The sequence below is a fragment of the Triticum dicoccoides genome, chromosome 5B (genome assembly GCF_002162155.2).
Source record: "Triticum dicoccoides isolate Atlit2015 ecotype Zavitan chromosome 5B, WEW_v2.0, whole genome shotgun sequence".
Taxonomy (NCBI): Eukaryota; Viridiplantae; Streptophyta; class Magnoliopsida; order Poales; family Poaceae; genus Triticum; species Triticum dicoccoides.
Window position 1 is genome coordinate 678,031,595 of NC_041389.1, and position 10,823 is coordinate 678,042,417.

Sequence of the window (10,823 nt, forward strand, 5' to 3'; positions counted from 1 at the left end):
GCTTCAGAAAAGCACTGGTAGACGTTTAATTAGGCGTCTCTCCTATAGAAATAGGCACTGATGCTTCAAAAAAGGCCGATTTATTTTTCTGAGCACCTTCCTAAGCACCTAACATTGTACAAGCCTTAATGAGCCAAATCCTTTCACTCTGTGTTTTTTTTTGACAGAACTTTCACTCTGTGTGTTGACTGATGTAGGACGGCAGGAGCATCGGTCAAGATCCAAAAGACTAGGAGACACGGACATCACGCACACACTACACGCGCAGCACATGCTAACAACTCCAGGCGGATCCTCAAAAAAAAAATCCAGGCGGGATCTCAGGTTGCTTGGCTGCCACGCCTCGCACACAACCATGTCACGCGGCCTCGGCTCCTCCCCGATAGCGATTGGCTCAGAATACTGGCCCACCACCGCACAGCTGGCACTCAGCCGTTGCGCGTCGACCGGAAAGCGAACCCACCCCACTCCAGACCCCTCATCTCGACCGTCCACTGCGCATCCAACGCGGCACGCACCCCGACGATAGGCGGTTCGCCCTCGCACCCCCTTTCCAACCACGTCACGACCCGTACCCCGAACCGCCTCCACCCGCCCCGCGGCCCACGGCAGCGCGTCCGGCGCACGCCCCCCTATAAAACGAGCCCCACCCACGCTCCTCTCTCCTCTTTTCCCAGACGCGCCCCTCCTCCCCTCCCCCCTCCTCTCTCGGAGGAGACCGGATAAGATCGAGATCCCCTCCGCCTCCGGCGAGGTCGACCGATTCTAGCCGCCGAAACTACGAGGGGCGAGATGGACGCGCGCTTCGCGCACTCGCCGGCGGAGGCGGCGAAGGTGCAGCTGGTGCAGTTCGGCATCCTCAGCCCCGACGAAATCGTAATGCCCCTCCCTCCCGCCGCCGCTTGCTCTGTTTCGTTCCTCTTCTCTCTCTGCTTTCGGGTGGAGTCGGAAGTAGCAACTAACTCGAGCGGGTTTGGTCTGTGTGGGCTGGGCTGGTCGGCTAGTTAATTTCCGGTCGAAACACGAAATCTGAGATGGACGAACGAACCGCCATGGGGGCACGGGGCCGGTGCTGGTTGTTAGCTTCAAATCCGCGGTGTCCGTTTGGGGAGGGGACTCGTTTCCGGTCGAACTCGAACTCTGGATGGATGAACGAACTGGTTGCTGGATTTAATGTGTGGTGTCGGTTTGGTTGGGCAGCGAACGAACTGGCCGAGTTAGATGAAGCAGACACTGTAACTTACCGAAGTTCAAAATTACGAAAAACTGAAAAACCAACTTACCAAGGTCGCTGTTAATTCTGACAGAGGGAAAAATGCCTAAACCATGATTGCTGTTTGGCTGAGTCGGTGTGCGTTTTGCTAACTCGAACAGGGAACTAGTAGTCGAACTCGAGCAGGATTAATTAGTGCTTGGTTTTAACTCGTGACATTCATGGTTCGTTTTGAGTTCAATATCAATACTATTTAAGTGGGGTCGAAATTTGGTCAAGTTGAACTTCGCATGCAGTTGTATCACATATGGGACACATAAAAAGTTTTGACCCGTCTAACAAAATGCTAATAAATGTTCTTATTAACTGCTGTCAGTTATTTGGATAACTCTGATGAGCTTGGCAGTTTGCACAGTTTTGGGTACAACAACTGCTGATACACATGATTTTACTACAGTATGCCAGCCCTTTTGGTTGGGCCATGATCAATACAAGTTTGAATAAAAGTACACACGTCTGGTTGCTACTTGCAAAGTACATGTAATAAGATGGATTTGGCAGGGTTTTAACAATTTATTGGCTGGGTTTAAATGAACATTGACCGGTGTAATTATGACAGGTGGTTAGTAATGTGTAGGTATCACAAATTTTAGGATGAATCGAATTTGACAGATTCTGTGTTGCTTTGCTTGCTTCTGCAGAGGCAAATGTCGGTGGCCGTGATAGAGCATGCAGAGACCATGGAGAAGGGGAAGCCCAAGCCTGGTGGTTTGAGTGACCCTCGCCTGGGCACCATTGACCGCAGGACCAAGTGCGAGACATGCATGGCCGGGATGGCAGAGTGCCCGGGCCACTTCGGCCACCTCGAGCTCGCAAAGCCCATGTTCCACATCGGCTTCATCAAGACCGTGCTCTCCATCATGCGCTGCGTCTGCTTCAACTGCTCCAAGATCCTCGCCGATGACGATGATGAGGTCTCCTTTCCTTTTAAGACGTGTACCTGCGCATTAAGTTTACCAGGTTAATTGTTGGTCGGTGCATATCATCATCTAGCTAAACTGACATCATAACAATCTTAGTTCTCACCATTCTCTAGCTATATTTATGTTTGTCCAATACTGCACTTGTTCACTCAACATGCATGGTAAATTTGAACTTTATAGAATCTTTCCGACGGTTTGGTGTGATGGACCTGTAGATGTGATTGCTTTAGATGGACTTCTTGCATCTTTGTTATGGACCTGCAACTCGACATCCTAAGCCAAGAATATTTTTGTGAATTTTCGGTCTCTTTGATAGAGCCTGCTATTGGTAGAACAAAATAAGAATATGCATTGATGACGTGCCCCCCTAGCAGTGCCTATTTCATCACTTGTTGTCTTTGGTAAAATATAATCAGTACCATGGAGCATAATTACAAACAACTTTACAGTTTCGTCTGAACCAATTCTGAAAAGGTTGTTCTTGCATGTTAGCTGCTAATTAAGCATTGCCATAGGGTGGGCATCTATATATGCTTGTGTGCCTGAGTGCCTCTCTTGATCTTGGCATGTTATTGACCAGTCTGGTATCTCTTGCAGAAGGGTAATAACAAGTTCAAGCAGGCTCTGAAAATCAAGAATCCAAAAAATAGATTACGAAAAATACAGGAGGCTTGCAAGAGCAAAAAGGTTTGTTCTGTGGGTGAGGATGATCTTGAGGGTCAGGACACCAATGAGCCAGTGAAGAAAAGAGGTGGCTGTGGTGCTCAGCAGCCAAAGATCACAGTTGATGGTATGAAGATGGTTGCAGAGTTTAAAGCAACAAACAAGAAGAATGGCGATCAAGATCAACTCCCTGAACCAGTGGAGCGAAAGCAAATTCTCTCTGCCGAGAGGGTATGTACATTATTATCTTTATTTACTCCATTAAATACTAGGTTATAAAAAAATTGATCTAACCACCTCATGGTAAATTTCTTGGGGCAGGTTCTTAATGTTCTCAAGCGTATAAGTGACGAGGATTGTCTTTTGTTGGGCCTGGATCCTAAATATGCTCGTCCTGATTGGATGATACTGCAAGTCCTTCCAATTCCTCCTCCGCCTGTGAGACCATCTGTCATGATGGACACTTACTCCAGAAGTGAGGTTAGCCCAGTACTAGTAAATTATTACTACGAATCCAATGGTTTGTTGGTTGACATGGCAGATGGCACCCTTTCACTCAATGTTTGTTCATCTTGCCGTTCCTACAGGATGATTTGACCCATCAATTAGCGATGATAATTCGGCATAATGAGAATCTGAGGAGGCAAGAGAGAAATGGAGTCCCAGCCCACATTATCACAGAGTTTGCTCAGTTATTGCAATTTCACATTGCGACATACTTCGACAATGATCTTCCAGGACAACCAAGGGTGAGTAGTCAGTCTACAAGTGCACTTTCCACATTATAATAATTAGTCACTAATGGACAAATAGTTGACCTGATTATCTGTTGTCGAAATATTCAGGCCACTCAGCGTTCTGGAAGGCCTATTAAGTCAATCTGCAGCAGGCTGAAAGCAAAAGAAGGCCGGGTCAGAGGGAACTTAATGGGGAAGCGTGTTGATTTCTCAGCTCGGACCGTCATCACACCAGACCCGAATATCAACATTGATGAATTGGGGGTGCCATGGAGTATTGCTTTGAATCTGACATACCCAGAAACTGTTACTCCATATAACATCGAGAGGTACGTAATTTATTTGCCATTAACATGTGATCGCTGTTCTTTCATTGATACTCTCTCTGTTCACAAATATAAGATGTTCTAACTTTTTTGTGAATTGGATGTATAAACACGTTTTAGTGTGTTTGTTCACTCATTTCAGTCCGTATGTAGTCCATATTGAAATATCCAAAACATCTTATATTTGTGAATGGAGGGAGTATTTGATAAGTCATGTCTAAATCTGATCTGATTATACCAGGTTGAAAGAACTGGTAGAATATGGGCCTCACCCTCCCCCAGGTAAGACAGGTGCCAAGTACATTATCAGGGAAGATGGCCAGAGGCTGGATCTTCGCTATCTGAAGAAAAGTAGTGATCAGCATTTGGAGCTGGGTTACAAGGTTAGTACTAACCGTCACAGTTGCAGCACCCACTGTTTTAACTAATGGTGACATCACAAAAAGTGCTCACCCGTTTTGTGCTTGACTTCTCAGGTGGAAAGGCACCTTGTTGATGGAGATTTTGTTCTTTTCAACCGGCAGCCCAGTCTTCACAAAATGTCTATCATGGGGCATCGCATCAAAATCATGCCCTACTCAACTTTCCGCCTCAACTTGTCTGTCACATCACCATACAATGCAGATTTTGATGGGGATGAAATGAATATGCATGTTCCCCAGTCATTTGAAACCAGAGCTGAGGTTTTAGAGTTGATGATGGTGCCAAAGTGTATTGTGTCACCTCAAGCGAATAAACCTGTTATGGGTATTGTCCAGGACACACTTCTTGGCTGTCGAAAAATTACCAAAAGGGATACTCTCATCGAAAAGGTGAACTAACAATACTCCTTAAACAACACCTTCAATAGTAGTATTGTCTCTGTAGTTTTGTACTCCCTCCGTTCCAAAATGTAAGTCTTTGTAGAGATTCCACTGGATGGACTACATACGGAGTAAAATGAATGAATCCACACTTAAAATGCATCTATATACATCCGTATGTAGTTCATAGTGGAATCTCTACAAAGACTTATATTTAGGAACGGAGGGAGTAGCTTATAACTAATGTTGTGAAATTTCTCCCAGGATGTATTTATGAACATCTTAATGTGGTGGGAAGATTTTGATGGGAAGGTCCCTACCCCTGCCATTTTGAAACCAAAGCCGATTTGGACTGGCAAACAAGTTTTCAACTTGATTATCCCCAAGCAAATCAATTTAATTAGATTTTCAGCCTGGCATGATGCTGATGCTGAAAAAGAAAGCGGATATATTACTCCCAGCGATACTATGGTACGGATAGAGAAGGGAGAGCTTCTGTCTGGTATACTTTGCAAAAAAACACTTGGGACATCAATGGGAAGTCTTATTCATGTTATTTGGTAAGTTGTAAAAGTCGTACTGCAGTTTCTCTTTTTAGTACAGATGTTCTCCACTGCTAAATAATAATTTTGGTTTAACTGTTTGCAGGGAAGAGGTAGGGCCAGATGCCGCGCGCAAGTTCTTGGGTCATACACAGTGGCTGGTCAACTACTGGCTTCTGCAACATGGTTTCAGTATTGGAATCGGGGATACGATTGCAGATGCAGGTACAATGAAGAAGATTAATGATACAATTGCAGATGCTAAGACGGCTGTGAATGAGCTTATCAAGGAAGCGCGTGAGAAGAAGTTGGAACCTGAGCCAGGACGCACAATGATGGAATCATTTGAAAATAGAGTGAATCAGGTACTACTGCTGAATGACATTGTTTGGTCATTTCATCATTAGTTTCTTTGGTAGACCTGTTTTAACATATCCGTTTTCCATGCTAGGTTCTTAACAAGGCTCGTGATGATGCTGGTAGTAGTGCTCAGAAGAGTTTGTCTGAGAGCAACAATTTGAAAGCTATGGTTACTGCAGGCTCAAAAGGCAGTTTCATTAATATTTCGCAGATGACTGCTTGCGTCGGACAGCAGAATGTTGAGGGCAAGAGGATCCCATTTGGATTTGCTGGTCGTACATTGCCCCACTTCTCGCAAAATGACAACGGTCCCGAAAGCCGTGGATTCGTGCAGAACTCTTACCTTCGAGGCCTGACACCAGAGGAATTCTTCTTCCATGCTATGGGTGGTAGAGAAGGTTTGATCGATACTGCTGTAAAAACTTCTGAGACTGGATATATTCAGCGGAGGCTCGTGAAGGCCATGGAGGACATCATGGTGAAATATGATGGTACCGTGAGGAACTCCCTGGGTGATGTCATTCAGTTCTTGTATGGAGAAGATGGCATGGATGCTGTTTGGATTGAACCGCAGAAATTGGACACTCTAGGGATGAAAAAGGCTGAGTTTGACAAAGTATTTCGTCACGAATTGGATGATGAGAACTGGAAGCCCACTTACATGTCGCCTGAACAAGCTGATGATTTGAAGACCATTCGTGATATCAGAATTGTGTTTGAGGTAGAGATTCAGAAATTAGAAGCTGACAGATTACAGCTTGGGACTGAAATTGCCACAACTGGTGACATTACATGGCCTATGCCTGTCAACCTCAAGCGGCTTATCTGGAATGCTCAAAAGACTTTCAAGATTGATTTGAGAAGACCTTCTGACATGCACCCGATGGAAATTGTGGAAGCAATGGATAAGTTGCAAGAAAGACTCAAGGTTGTCCCAGGAGACGATGCCATGAGCATCGAGGCTCAGAAGAATGCCACTCTGCTCTTCAATATCCTGCTCCGTAGCACATTTGCTAGTAAGAGGATATTGAAAGAATACAGCCTCACAAGGGAATCTTTCGAATGGGTCATCGGTGAGATAGAATCGAGATTCCACCAGTCTTTGGTAGCTCCTGGTGAGATGATTGGATGCGTAGCTGCACAGTCCATTGGAGAACCAGCAACTCAGATGACGCTGAATACTTTCCATTATGCTGGTGTTAGCGCCAAGAATGTCACCCTTGGCGTCCCCAGGTTAAGGGAGATCATTAACGTCGCCAAGAAGATAAAGACCCCATCGCTGTCTGTTTTCCTAAAGCCTGAGGTGAGCAAGAAGAAAGAATTGGCCAAGAATGTCCAGTGTGCCTTGGAGTACACTACGCTACGTAGCGTGACCCATGCCACCGAGATATGGTATGATCCTGATCCTCTAGGAACCACCATTGAAGAGGATGTGGAATTTGTCAAGTCATATTATGAGATGCCTGATGAGGATATTGACCCGGATAAGCTGTCTCCTTGGCTGCTGCGTATCGAACTGAACCGTGAGATGATGGTAGATAAGAGGTTGAGCATGGCTAAAATTGCAGAGAAGATCAGACATGAATTTGATGATGACTTGTCATGCATATTCAATGATGATAACGCGGATAAGCTCATCCTTCGTATCCGCATTAAAAATGATGATGAAACTCCAAAACAGGATGAGGATGATGATGTCTTCCTCAAGAAGGTTGAGAGTAACATGTTGACTGAGATGGCCCTTGGAGGCATTGCAGATATTAACAAGGTCTTCATCAAAGAGAAGAAGGTGAATAAATTTGATGAAAATGATGGTTTCACTCAAACAAAAGAGTGGATGCTTGATACAGAAGGTGTAAACCTCTTGGCAGTGATGTGCCATGAGGATGTTGACGCTACAAGGACAACGAGTAACCATCTGATCGAAGTGATTGAGGTTCTTGGGATTGAGGCTGTCCGCAGGTCTCTCTTGGATGAGCTGAGGGTGGTGATATCTTTTGATGGGTCCTATGTGAACTACAGGCATCTGGCCATTCTCTGCGATACCATGACATACAGAGGTCACCTGATGGCTATTACTAGGCACGGTATCAATCGTAATGACACAGGACCTCTCATGAGATGTTCTTTTGAAGAAACAGTGGATATCTTGCTTGATGCTGCTGTGTATGCGGAGTCTGATTACCTGAGAGGTGTCACCGAGAACATTATGCTTGGCCAGCTCGCTCCTATTGGTACAGGAGGCTGTGGATTGTATCTGAATGAGGAGATGCTGAAGCAGGCCATTGAGCTTCAACTCCCGAGCTATGTTGAAGGTCTGGACTATGGCTGTGGCATGGCATCAGCGCATTCACCCATCTCCGGGACACCGTACCATGATGGAGGAATGATGTCGCCAGTGCTGAGTCCAAATTTCCGGGCTTCCCCCGTTACAGGTGCTCAGTTCTCGCCATATGTTGGGGGCATGGCATTCTCTCCCGTCCCATCAAACTACAGCCAATCCTATACGTCTGGCCCTCCTTCCTACAGTCCGACCAGTCTATCATACTCGCCAACATCGCCAATCTATAGTCCGGTATCACCGATCTGTAGTCCGGCATCGACAGTTTATAGTCCAACATCCCCAGTTTATAGCCCGACATCCCTTTCATATAGCCCAACATCGCCAGTTTATAGTCCAACATCGCCAGTTTATAGCCGGACATCTCTTGCATACAGCCCCACGTCACCATCCTATAGTCCAACATCGCCACTCTATAGCCCAGCATCACCATCATACAGTCCTACATTGCCCTCATCATACAGCCCTACGTCGCCTGGTTACAGCCCGACGTCACCGAGCTACAGCCCTACTTCACCGAACTACAGCCCGACATCACCGAGCTACAGCCCTACGTCACCGAACTACAACCTGACATCACCGAGCTACAACCCTACTTCACCGAACTACTGCCCAACGTCACCGAGCTACAGCCCTACTTCACCGAACTACAGCCCGACATCACCGAGCTACAGCCCTACTTCACCAAACTACTGCCCGACGTCAGTGAGCTACAGCCCTACTTCACCGAACTACTGCCCGATGTCACCGAGCTACAGCCCTACGTCACTGAACTACTGCCCGAGGTCACCGAGCTACAGCCCTATGTCACCCTCGTACAGTCCTTCACATGCTTATTCTCCAAGCAGCCCAAAGATGATGAGCCCGTACAGTCAAGCTCCTCCAAACTACAGGTATTCATTCTGTGTTGATAGCTTTGGCATCTCTTCATTCATCTGTTGATGCTTGGTCTGCTTACATCTCTGTTTCCCCAGCCCTGCCTCGCCGACTTACTCACCCACCTCACCATCATATGCACAACCAAGCCCATCGTACAGCCCGACAAGGTGGGTCCATTTCAGTTGATCATCATGCATCCTTGTTTTAACTTTAAAAGCGCTAGCTGTTATTGTGACAATCAAGACATGGGTTTCCTAACGCATTGCCTGAGTGTTGCAGCCCGCACACTACCTCTGGAGGACCTAGCCCAGATTACAGCCCAACTTCCCCCAACTACAGGTAATGCATCAAAGTTAATCTCATCTGCCCGGCCATGATGAAAGCAAACCACCCATTTGCTCTTCTGACAATTGCAATTTTTGCCATGCAGCCCCAGCGCAAGCTACTCCCCATCATCCTCATCCACCGGGCCGCAAACTACTGACATGGATGACGAGACTGCTACTTGAAGCCGCTGACTTGTGAAAATAGCTGCTGGCTGATGCAGAACCACCACACAAGGAAACCTATTCGTGCTTGCTTGTATGTCTCTGGAACAGGCCTTTGTATTTTGGCTGCGCTGCTCAAAGCAGCACTAGAGTGTATATATGCAATCGATGTAATACGCCTATTAGTGCCGGCTGTTCAGAACAGGCAAGCCTTTGATGTTGTGTTGTGGATCAGATTGTAATGCTAATGTTTCTCTTGGAGAGAAAAAATAATGTTTTCTGTTGTGGGGCTTTTGGCCTACAGTGTAGAGTAAAAATGTTTCAGTTGGAGCTTAGCCTTGTTATTTCGTTGAAGTTAATGCCATAACAAATTGTGGTGCCTATCTTGCTAAGACAATGAATCGTTTGTCGCTGCTAACTCAGTTGTTCAATATATCGTAGTCAGGTAAGGGAGAATGAAAGGTTTATCTTGCAGGAAAGAGTAACTGACAGAAATGGTACCTCACTTCCAGCGTTGGCAGAAAAAAAGGGCATCACCCTGCTTCTTGTCCAATCTATACTTGGACCTTTGCTCCAGTATGAATGGTTGGTAGTTGCTACTGCATACGCCGAGTTAACTTGCTTTTTGATGCAACAGAAAATTACATCCATCATATGCTACTCCCTGCATTTGCTGCATCAGAACATAAGATGAAAAATTAAAATCATGCACATACACCAAGTATATCCACTCTTGCAGAGAGAGTAAATCAAAGTGATGGGCTAAATACCCGATTCATCCATAGACCAGAAAATCCTCAATGCCTCATCATTTTACCATCTTTGCAATATCCGTGTACTGGCAGGCAACCATCATCCATCATCTTCCCCAATGACTCATCCACAGTTGAGAAATCTCCTACTTAACCAGACAACAAAGTATTGTAGGTGTACACGGTGTACAGTACACCAAGCCTCTTGTAAGTTGTAACCTATTCCTCCTGCTAAAGAATCCCAATATCATGGTAAACTACATGGCTAGCATCTGGTGAGTGCCCTTCATCCACCATCTCATGGAACAAAACCACATTTCTGTTGTGGAGGAAAGCTCTCCTTCTCCATCCTCTCCGCCGCCTGGAAAGCCAAGCAGCAGTCACATTCCCAGCACGGCAGGATCCGTCGGCCGCAACGTCAGTCAAGCAGCAGTCCTCCGTGAACGCACCGGCCGCCTGGATCCTCCCGCTCTTGCGCATCCCGTCCACGACCGTGTTCGGCATGAATGACGACATCCGAGCCGGGCGAACGCCAGAGTTTGGGCCGGGCATTCCGTCGAGCGCCCTGAGCGCGGCCGGCTTGGCAGAGCCCCATGACGAGTATGCCGGACGTGAAGGCGTCGGGCCGGACGGCGGCGTCCCGCATGGAGGAAAAGAGCTGGGTCATGCCAGGGAGGTCACGGGCAGACGCGGGCGAGCGCGGCCAAGGGGGGGAGTTGAACCCGGCGAGGGAGTC

General features: G+C 46.7%; 1 pseudogene; it reads left to right on the forward strand.

Annotated features, from left to right (window-relative positions):
* Positions 1-792: 792 nt before the first annotated feature.
* Positions 793-9,564, forward strand: LOC119310482 (annotated as a pseudogene).
* The last annotated feature ends 1,259 nt before the right edge of the window (positions 9,565-10,823 follow it).